This window comes from Apteryx mantelli, chromosome 8 (genome assembly GCF_036417845.1).
Source record: "Apteryx mantelli isolate bAptMan1 chromosome 8, bAptMan1.hap1, whole genome shotgun sequence".
In the NCBI taxonomy this organism is placed as follows: domain Eukaryota; kingdom Metazoa; phylum Chordata; class Aves; order Apterygiformes; family Apterygidae; genus Apteryx; species Apteryx mantelli.
This window is the reverse complement of record NC_089985.1, coordinates 4,210,505-4,220,458: the sequence shown is the minus strand read 5'-3', so window position 1 is coordinate 4,220,458 and position 9,954 is coordinate 4,210,505. Positions and strand designations below refer to the sequence as shown.

At 43.7% G+C, this 9,954-nt stretch overlaps 1 long non-coding RNA gene across 1 annotated transcript; it reads left to right on the top strand.

Moving 5' to 3' along the window:
• Positions 1–5,930: 5,930 nt before the first annotated feature.
• LOC136992497 (uncharacterized) lies at positions 5,931–8,013 on the top strand. Its single transcript, XR_010884780.1, has 3 exons — positions 5,931–6,057; positions 6,917–7,152; positions 7,911–8,013. It is a non-coding gene; the product is annotated as an uncharacterized lncRNA (long non-coding RNA).
• Positions 8,014–9,954: the final 1,941 nt, after the last annotated feature.

The following is a 9,954-nucleotide window of genomic DNA, read 5'->3' as shown; positions in this document are numbered from 1 at the left end:
ATAACCCGTGAAGGCGGTGGAACCTTGAAGCCAATGACCTGCTCTTCCTCTTCTGGCGTGCAGGGTACTGTAATTTGAAACATGCAGAAGCCAGCTGGTTCCCTTGCCAGTAAGAGCTGATGTTGTGGCAGTGCTTAAGGCCGCTTGTAGGCAATCAAGATGGGGATGGGAGAGGCCAGTATGAAAGAGGATGAAGCAACAGGGTTTTGGAGAGCCGACTTGAGAGTCAAAGCAGTCGACTTGTCCGTATGGAAACGCAGCTGACTACTGTGGGTCCTGGTTGTGGTTTTACAGTTGCAGGAGTCGGAAGAGCAGCGTGTTCAGTCTGAGCGTTGTGTTCAGGATTTGAAGACAGCCCTGGAAAATAAGCAAAGAGAAGTGGCAGCCTCTTCCCAGCAACTGCAAGACCTTCTGGGAGCCTCCTCGGGAGCTGTTAGCCTAAAAGACCTGGAAGAACGAGTGGGACAGTAAGGGGCTGTTGCAGTAAAGCAAGGCTTTGCTTTCTGGGATGGTGGAAAAACAACAGGATTGCCTTGCTGCATCACAGCAAGTCAATATGTGATTTTGAGAGAGGCTTTTGCTTTAGATTACATTCTTTCACGCGGTCGTGTCGGTATTTGTGCTCTTGTGGGTTCCCATAACGAGACCTCTGTTTCTTTTCAAGGCTTGAACTTGCAAATGCCAGCCTGGAAGGCAGAGCCCAACAACACAACGATAGCCTCGCAGTTCTTCAGAAAGAGCTGCACGGCTCTGCCTCTGTAAGCTAGTCATGACCTTCCTTTTTCATGAGCTACTGAGCCGAGTTATGTATGTATATATGCATGCGGGGAAGTTTTCAGAAGAGATCTTCCTGTATGGTAATTCTACCCACTACAGCTTTCGGATCATGCCAACTGATATGGGCCCATGGCATTCCTTGTGGGGAAGGGCATGCCTTATATTCCTTCAACTTCTCGACATCACGGGAGCAGTCAAGCACCGGCATTTTCTGGGCAGCCATGGCTTGCCACTGCTTGAACCTCTCCTGGCTTATCGCTGAGCTGTCACTTCCCAGCTCTCCCCACCCACGCTCACCAGGTGGAGAGTTGGTATCCCCAAGGACCTTCCAACACTGAGGGAATCCTGTCCATGACACCAATTTAATATGTCACGTCCCACCTCCAAAAAAGGGAGGGGGGGGGGAGTGACTCACATTCGCAAATCCCCTTCGGTGTGGACTAAGGCGAGATAACACTCGAGGTCCTTACGTAAGCATCAGCTTTAATGGAACAAATATCCTGCAAACGTTGGCCCTCTCACAATTATATCTACCCGAGCTATGGGGCTTTATGAGACATGTGTGAACCTCAACCTTAAAGGAACAAATATCCTACAAACATTGGCCCTCTCACAATTATATCTAAACCAAGGTAGGTTTTGCGTTGCTTAACAACTTTAAGAGAAGGAAAAAAAGAGAGAAAGAAATAAAGAGATAGGGAGATCACCAGTCCTGGATCCAGCATCGGACCTGCCAACAGGGGTGTTTGGTGTAAAGCACCCGCCCCAGGCTCCTGCATGCCCCTATTTATTGCCCCAGTTCCTGGGCTTCCAGAACCTTCCCTTGCCCCGGTTCCAGGAGTGATTGAGACACCAGTCAGTCAAGAGAGGTGACACCAGGCCCCTCCCCATGACTTTCTGGGGCTTTCTCCCATTTCAGGAACCTTCTTTTGGGGCGAGGTTCGGGCTCACAGTGCAGTTGTTTGGGTCTCGTCCCTTACACCAACCTCTTCAGGCCATCAGATGTCATAGGGAGATTTTCTCTGTGTGTCGTCTTATCCCCCTGATTTGTAAACTCACCCTGTCATATGCAGAGCATTCATTCTTTCCACCAGCTGCCAGTGTTGTTCTTGGTTATGTTTCCTGGGTGTGTTTTGCACTCTACATTAACCTTAACCATTAAGTGGTAGAGGAGAGCCTTAGCCATGTTTCTGTTTAAGTTACTGCTTTATATTGCATTTGGGAGTGACAAATAAGGTAGGTCTCTCAGGCCCAAATACTGCATTTCTCTTTTCTTAAGTGAAATTTGTCTGACAGTAGGTCAGTACTGATGCTTTGAATTGTCACGTGTGGCTGAAAAGGAAGTAACTTGTGTTTCCAGCTACTTTGGTTTCTCTTTTGGTGCTGTTGCTTTCACAGATGCAAAAGCAGAATGTGCTGTCTGTGACAGCAAAAGATCCATGCAGTACGTGGGAGGAGGAACTGAAATCACGATCCCAACTTGAAGATCGCCTTGCTCAGCTTGAAAGGGAAAAGGCTGAGCTCTTGGAACAGGTGAGCCTAGAAAATTCTCCAGGCACCTAACAAATACCCAGGAGAACAGTGTTACTTTTTTGTCGAGTTCTTACAGTTTCAGGTTTTCATTTTAACCCCACAGTTCAGGCTCTTGTTAACTTGTGATTTGGGAGGTCATACTGGAAAGTAATAAAAGCAGTTGGGTATTTTTGTGAAATCTCTGGGTGGTTCTCTTGTGGGGAGAGCTCCCGGTGTTGTCTGCTATCGGTTTAGCATACGGAGCAAGGCTGAAGTCCCCTAGTTCTTTCCTTGGATTCTCTCTTGTCCTCTTCTGACCCTCAGGAAAGTTCTCCAGGGTCTTTTCCACCTTTCCCCCATGAGCTCCTAGTAGAGGGTGGTCTTCATTTTGGGAGGAGGACATCTATTTCTGTCCCTGGGTATTGGCCTGTTTGATGTGAAGACTGAAGTGCTGAATTTTACGTAGGAATTCTGTCCCCTGGAGTTCTGCAGACCTTGGCTAGTGCATAGAGATACCCTACAGCTTCTTTGTGAAGGATGCTATCTGCACATATTGCATATAGACACCATTACTGAGTTGTGTGTGTCAATTTTTTTTTCTATTTTTTGGAAGTGTGAGACTGAAAGAAAGGAAGCAAAAGCACTGATAGAATTGAAACGACTAGTAGAAGTCCGTCTGGACCAAGCAATGAAACGAAACATTGAACTGCAGAAAGAATGCAACAGGTACAGCTTTTTAGCACTTGCAAGAGATATTGGATAAGCTGGGTGTTGCGCTTTATTTAACTTGACCCTAAAACTATGAGTACTTAACTGTTCACAAATTCAAGCCTTGCGTTGGATTTTTGCAAGTGGCTTCTGTATATGAGTGTATGGTTTTAAATAGATGCGAAAGTCATTGCAAATGCAGGCTGCCTGCAGTCAGCTTGGGAAGGAGAGAAGGAAGAAGTCCCTTATTTCTGTTTTGAGGTAAAATTTTAACCTTCCAAGACATTGTGGGACCAAATTTTCCCCCTCTCTCCCCTCTTTTTTCTTTGTTAGCAATTCCTGATCTATAGAGCACATTAAAGATGAAGTAAGCCCTGTCCATGCTATTTACATAAGCATATGTGAAAGAGGCCAGTTGTCTTTTTGCTTCTTATTTTCCTTACTAATTTGCTGTGCAGGTTCAAGAAGCTTCTGAAAACAGCTATGAAAAAACTGAAGGTGCAGGAGGTGCGAGAGAGTGAGTCCCAATTTGGTTCCCAGGGAGAAATGAAGAACAGGTATTCTGAAATGGTCAATGAAGTCACTAGATTAAGAACAAAGGTAAGCTTATTTTTTCTTTTTTTATACTGTTTTATTCTTTTCCTTGCTTCTTTCCGTGTTGTTAATTATCTGTTGGCTATATTTCAAAACGGACTTGACTTCTCCACATTTCATCTTCCGTAGTAGAAAATAGTGATGGATGCCTATGTAGTTATCACTGTGGGTAAAAATGACACCTTCATGTGCAGGGCAGTCTCCGTGAAGGCAGAAAAAGGGCAGACTGGTGCGCAAAGGGAGGGTGAACCTGGAGCCAAGGGCTGCAGCAAGGCAGGTGGGGGCCGCAGCCTCCTTGCGCGGGGCACGGTCCCAGAGGACAGAATCACAGAGCGGTAGAGGTTGGAAGGGACCTCTGGAGTTCATCTAGTTCAACTCCCCTGCTCAGGCAGGGCCACCTAGAGCATACTGCCCACGACCCCATCCAGACAGCTTTTGAATATCTTCGAGGAGGGAGACTACACCACCTTTCTGGGCAACCTGTGAACCCGAGCAAGAAGAGTAGAGCAGGTCTGGTGACAGTAAGCAGGGTTAGCCAAGAGCCCCAGGGTGGTGCGTAGGGATGTGCAGGTCCGCAGTCAGGCCAGGAAGTCAAGTCCCCATGTCAGGGTCAGGGTCGAGAGCAACATGGCCAGGCACAGACCTGGCCCCAGCGTAGCTCAGGCGGAGACCGAGGACAAGAGCCTAACTTCAGAGCAGCTCCTGAGCTCTGAGGGGCCGAGCCTCTGCCGTGGTCTCTCGCAGCTCTTCCAGTACAGCTGCACTATGTAAGTCAGCCCTGTACGGAGTCAGCCAAACTCCTGTGTTTGGAGCCCTGGCAGCACCTTCTAGGCCTGAGGGATGAATTCTTTCTCTGGAAGAAAGGTAAATAAAAGCATCATAAATCTAACAACTGTGTGAAGTTGGCTTTGTTCAAGGTCATTTCTTGTGCCCTGTCTTCTGTATCAGTTGACTAGGAGACGGTTCACGTTTTGCTCTTCTAAATTGTCATTGCTTCTGAGGGTGGGAGGTACCAACGTGACACAGGAGTTTCATACCTTATTGTTCACTGGTACCTGTTTCAGCCCATCTTTCCGACTCTTAGGCACCTGGAAAAGGAATTCCGAGAAGTGCTTTTGAAGTTGCTCTGGCTATCCTGTTCTCATAAATATATATGCATTTTTGCTCAGTAGCATGTAACCTTTATCTGCCTTCCCCCTAATTGTTTAAGTTCAGATTTGTTGTTAAAGCCCTGTGTTTTAGAGATGTTATTTTTATAAGATACTGTTGTAGAATGAGTCAAGTGCCTTTGCGGTGGTGCATTTTTAGTAATAGGGCTAGTAGTATTTATGTGGCTTCTTTGCTGTTAGAACAGTTGCTTCTGAATGATGGGGATTATGTTTAGGCAATTTAGGAATGAATCTAAAATTTCTGCTGTTGGTGGCTCTTTGAAGCGTTTGCTATGCTGTATTTCTAGGTTAGGTTAGGTTGGTTAGCTTAGGTTTGGTTTGGTTTGTTATTTACAAAAGGCAAGGACATGATGGGTATATGTTCAATACATATAGAAAAAGTACATTTCCGCGGAGAGGAAGACAGAGTTTTACTTGATCTTTGGGGCCTATTGAAAATCTGGTACTTCCTAAAAAATTCTTGAAAACGAACTACCACTTTGATCCAGAGGGAATATGCCTTCCTCCTCAACTTGAAAAGGTACTTTCTGAAGCACTATTTATGAAGCTTTCGGCGTAATGGAAAGAAGAGTATCTGTTTGTTGCAAGTTCTGTATTGAAGCTCTGACTCTGACAAGCATGTGAAGAAGCCCCTGAAACATGATGTGGTGTTTCTGATGAAAGGAGAAGGTGGCTAGGTATATGTGTATTTGATTTTCTGTGAGCATACGAGGCGCTCGTTAAAGAAAAGCCCTGGTACTTTTCAGCCTGTCCACATGGGTGAAATGCTGCTAGTCTGTGCTGTCTAGGTGAGGTATTTGTTGGTTTGTGAGCTGTTGCTGCAGAACTGAGAAAGGATGGGAACCTGAGCAGTGCTATCAGAAATCATTTAAAAGATGTGCTTTCCTTTGGTTTAAATACCAAGTCAGCAGATGACAACTCCAGTCTCGATGGAGACATTTCATGGATTTTCACAGAAGTGAGTAACTTGAGATGTCTGTGTTTTTTGTTTTGTTTTGTTTTTTTCTGACCACAGGTTGGTGAACTTTCCCGACAGCTGGAGATAGAGTCTAAAAAATCCATGCAGCTAGAAGCAAGAAATCAGGATCTAGGAGAAGAGTTGTCTTCTATGCGCTGGAATCGGGAGAAGCTGGAGAAGAGCGAATGCCAGCTGAAAGAAGAGGTGTCTAACCTCAAACATCGTTTAGAGACTAATGTAGTGGATCACAACCAAATAGAACAATATAAAAAAGAGACTGAAGAAAGAGCTGGGCAAGAGTTAAGACAAAAACTACAAGAAGTTAACCTGTTTCTGCAGGTAAATGTATTTATCATTTAGTATGTAGTCACATAATGTAGTCTACATTATGTGACTTTGTTGTTGTTGTCACCTTTTAGTATTTTACCTTTGGTATCTGGTTCTCTCTGTTAGCGCTATACTTCTGCCTTTCCTGAAGAAAAATGGGAGAAGGGAAAGCAGTTGCACAGAAATGCTTTCATGCGCGTGCATGTGCAATACGTGTGTATGAAAGACTGGGCATGCTCTTTGATTGCCTTCCAGTGGCGTCTGCAGGTCCTTGAGTCAAAGGCCTGCCAAAGGCAGATTTCTGTTTTTTGCAGTTCCCTGGGGGAATCACCATCTTGTCTTCTCGTTTTGGCTGTCTGTTGTGAGGAATTGGCATTATTTTGTGTTATCCCCTTGGCTGCAGAATTGAGTCCAGGGAGATCACAGGTAGCACAGGAGAGCATGGGGACATGGGCTCTTTTTGTCTTCAGAAAGCTGTTGAATGGCCATTTCAACTCAGCATTTGTGTGGCCAGGCATACGGGTGCTACTTTGTCATTCTGCGGGGGAAAGTGCTCAGAAAAGAAGTCACTGAAGTTGCTTTCCTTTTTTGGGAGGCTCTTGTAATTTCAGTGAGGAATTATTTTGTGTATGCCCTGTCCTACAGGGATAGTGTTCTTTCAATAATAGTTTTGATTAATAACAGTGGTAAGAGCAGGTTTCTTTCAGTCTTTGCAAATGAAATAATGTGATGGTTTGCTTTCTTCCTTGATTGTTGATGGTAGTGAGGAGGCACAGTTGTGCCTTCTGAGTAAGGCTGTGCTCTTTAGATAGGTTGTGTGAAATTGATCCCTTTTTCTTTCTGGTTGTTGAAATTGTATTGTCCGCTTCAGACGCAGGCAGCCTCGCAGGACAGATTAGAACAAATAAGAGCCAGTCATCATGCCTCATTGAGAAACCAGCTAAAGCACAGAATTAGAGATCTGGAATCAGAATTGGATAGAATAAAAAATACACAACAAGACAATATTTTTCAAAAAGAATCCACACAGGCAGAAGTGGGAAAGTACAAAGAACTCTATTTGGAAGAAGTAAAAATTAGAAGGTGCCTAGCAAATAAACTAGAAAGGTAAGTAAGTCTACACTTTTTTTTGTTTTTTTTTTGGAACAAGTAATGTCATGAATTTTCCTCCTAAAATCTCTCTTCTACATCTGGTCAGTATGCTGGTTGTAAGTCTAAGATGGCATATTTATGAAGAAAGTAAGCTAAGACCCTTCCCTGTATTTAGGACTGTCTTCCTTTCTCTTTGGTGTTCCAGCAGTAACACAACCGATCATGCCTTTGTAGAGGATTTCTGAAGTTATCTGTGTTTTCCTAGTCAGCCTTCCGGCCAATCTGTAATAGCCTATTCTTCTTCTATATACAGCGAAAAAGAAAAAATTCATGTTCTGTCCTGTTGTCCTCCAACTATAAATGCTTGAATAAGAAGAGGCCCTTCGGAGAACAGAAGTTGATTCTGTGGAGCAAAAGAATCTTTTTGTCTTCCATTTTAGCAGCGCATCTTTGGTTTGAGTTTACATTGGGAAGCGGAGGATAGCCCAGAGTGACTACTGTTCAGGAAAAAGTCATGTAAATAGATGGCATTGATTGTTTTGAAGCTCTGATCCTGAAAAGCCCTAAGTATTGGTGACTCTTGCTGCTCCCTACAGGTAGTCTGACTTCTTGGAAGTAGGCTCTTCAAAAACTCCAGATCAGATTAGGTTCTCTTTTTGGACCCTCGTAAGCCCTTCCATTTTCAGAAGTCTAATAATAGTCTAAGACCTGGGAAATAACTTTCTGAAAGCATTACCAAAAATATTTCATGCACACTTCTGAATTTTTCACAGAGCTAATGAGAGACTAGCAGAAGCCAATGCTAAACTCCTTAACGAGCGCCATAGAAGCAGATCTTTAATTGCAAGCAGCATTGTCAGTGGAGGAGGTCTGACTGCAAGCCCAGTTCTGTATTCAGCTCAGCTGGGACATCTCGGCAACAATTTGGCACTGAATAGAAGTCTTAGTCTTGGAGCAAGCTTCGTGAGCCCAACTGGGAATGCTTTATCGTCAAGAAATAGAGTTGAAGCCTATGTGGCTAAGGTAAGGTGTTTTTTTTGTTTTTTTTTTCTTTAAATGTGATTCTAAACTACTTCTAAAGAATATCAGCAAGCAAGGTTACACTTCTGAACTGAAGATCAGCATCCATTTCTAGTTCCAAGACATGCAGTCTAATCTGCTAAAACAGCTGCTTGTCATCCAGATAATACACAAGTATGTGGGGTAGGGGCAAAGTATTTTAGTCACCTGGGTTGTACAAAATTCAAGAGTGCTCACAGACCAAAAATTATTTGCATCTACATAGTGATTTTTATAACTGTATTCTTTTAAAAGAGAAAAAGTGATAAAGAATGCTGTTGCATGGGAAGCTCCCAGTCGACATATTTATTACAGGTCATTAGAAATTCTCTAGATTAAAAGTAGGTAACCTATTTTAAATTGATAACTTTATGATGAGCGTAAAAGCCCAACAGATGTCTTTAAGGCACATTTTCCTTCCTCACTGATCCTCATTCTAGTGCCTTCTTCACTGGAAGGTGTTCTAGTATGTTAATATCAACAAATGGATGCTTCAAAAAAGAAGAATGATATAAGTGCAATTGTTTAACTTCTCACTCTATACTGTCGTGAAGGATTTGTGCTATGCCTAGGACACGTTTCTTTTTAGGAGTTCCTGCTATATATTATTAATTCATTTGGTCTTCCTTTTCACGGATGAATATTGTGTAGTTGCACAGGTAAAACTGACTGGCCCTTGGAAACTCCTTTCAGCTCTAATTTGGCAGCAATGCTGCAACCTTGGCAATGCCTCTGGCCAAAGTGTGCTCCATAGCTAGCAGTGTATGCGATAGTATGTTCCTCACAGAATGGTAGCATCATATCATAAGATTTGGGAGCCACGTGTCAATAGTTGGACAAGTACGTAATTCTTCACAAAATGCCACGATCTCTTCCCTTCTTTGCATAGAATGGAGGCATGGACAAGCTCTCCTCTGCCGTCTGTTTTATCCCCCCTTTATCCTGTTGTTGACAGAACAGGAGAAGTACTCGGGTAGCTCTAATTCTGACTCGGTGCTGTGGCACTGCCCACATACCGAGGATTCTGTTTAAACAAGGTGTCTGCGTACTGCGCTGGATTTCAAGCAAACAAACAAGCAAACAAACAAACGGGTAACAGGCAAAGCAGTGCAAGTAACGAGCAGCGTGGCAGTTGCAGAGATGAATTTTTTTGGATCCCTGTGAATGCTTGTTTCGGATGAGAGAGGAGGATGCACATTACAGAAAGAACTCAGGAGGCAGCCAGTACTGTCCCATCAGCAGGGGCTGTTCTGTATGCAAGCAGTGGAAAGCAGGCAAAATGCAAGGACCTTTTACAAGAGTGAAATAAGGTGAAATAAGGCTGGGACGAGGGAACAGGAGCGGTAGGACAAGGGAGGAAAGCGAAGGACACAGAAAATGGAGCGGGATGTTAAAGAAGGAAAATCATCCTCCTTCTAGGAAAACACTGTCCTAGTTTAAGAGAAAAGGACTGAAAGTTTTGCCTTTTTTTGATATGCCTATGTTCTTTCTTATTTTTGTATGTGTGGCCTCTTAAGGGCTTCTCTTCCTCCCATTTGGAGAATAGTCACAAGACATTGCATTGTGAGAGCCCTGTGTGAGACCGAGCTCTTCAATAATGGAAGCTCCATGTTTTTAGAATCAGCAATATTTTACTTCTTACCACAAGAACTGCTGTTAACATCGTGACAGCATTCATGAACTTGATTGATTCAGAACTTCCTTTTGGAAAGTTCTCATTTGTTCTCATTGTAACAATGTCTAGACTGATAGCTTACC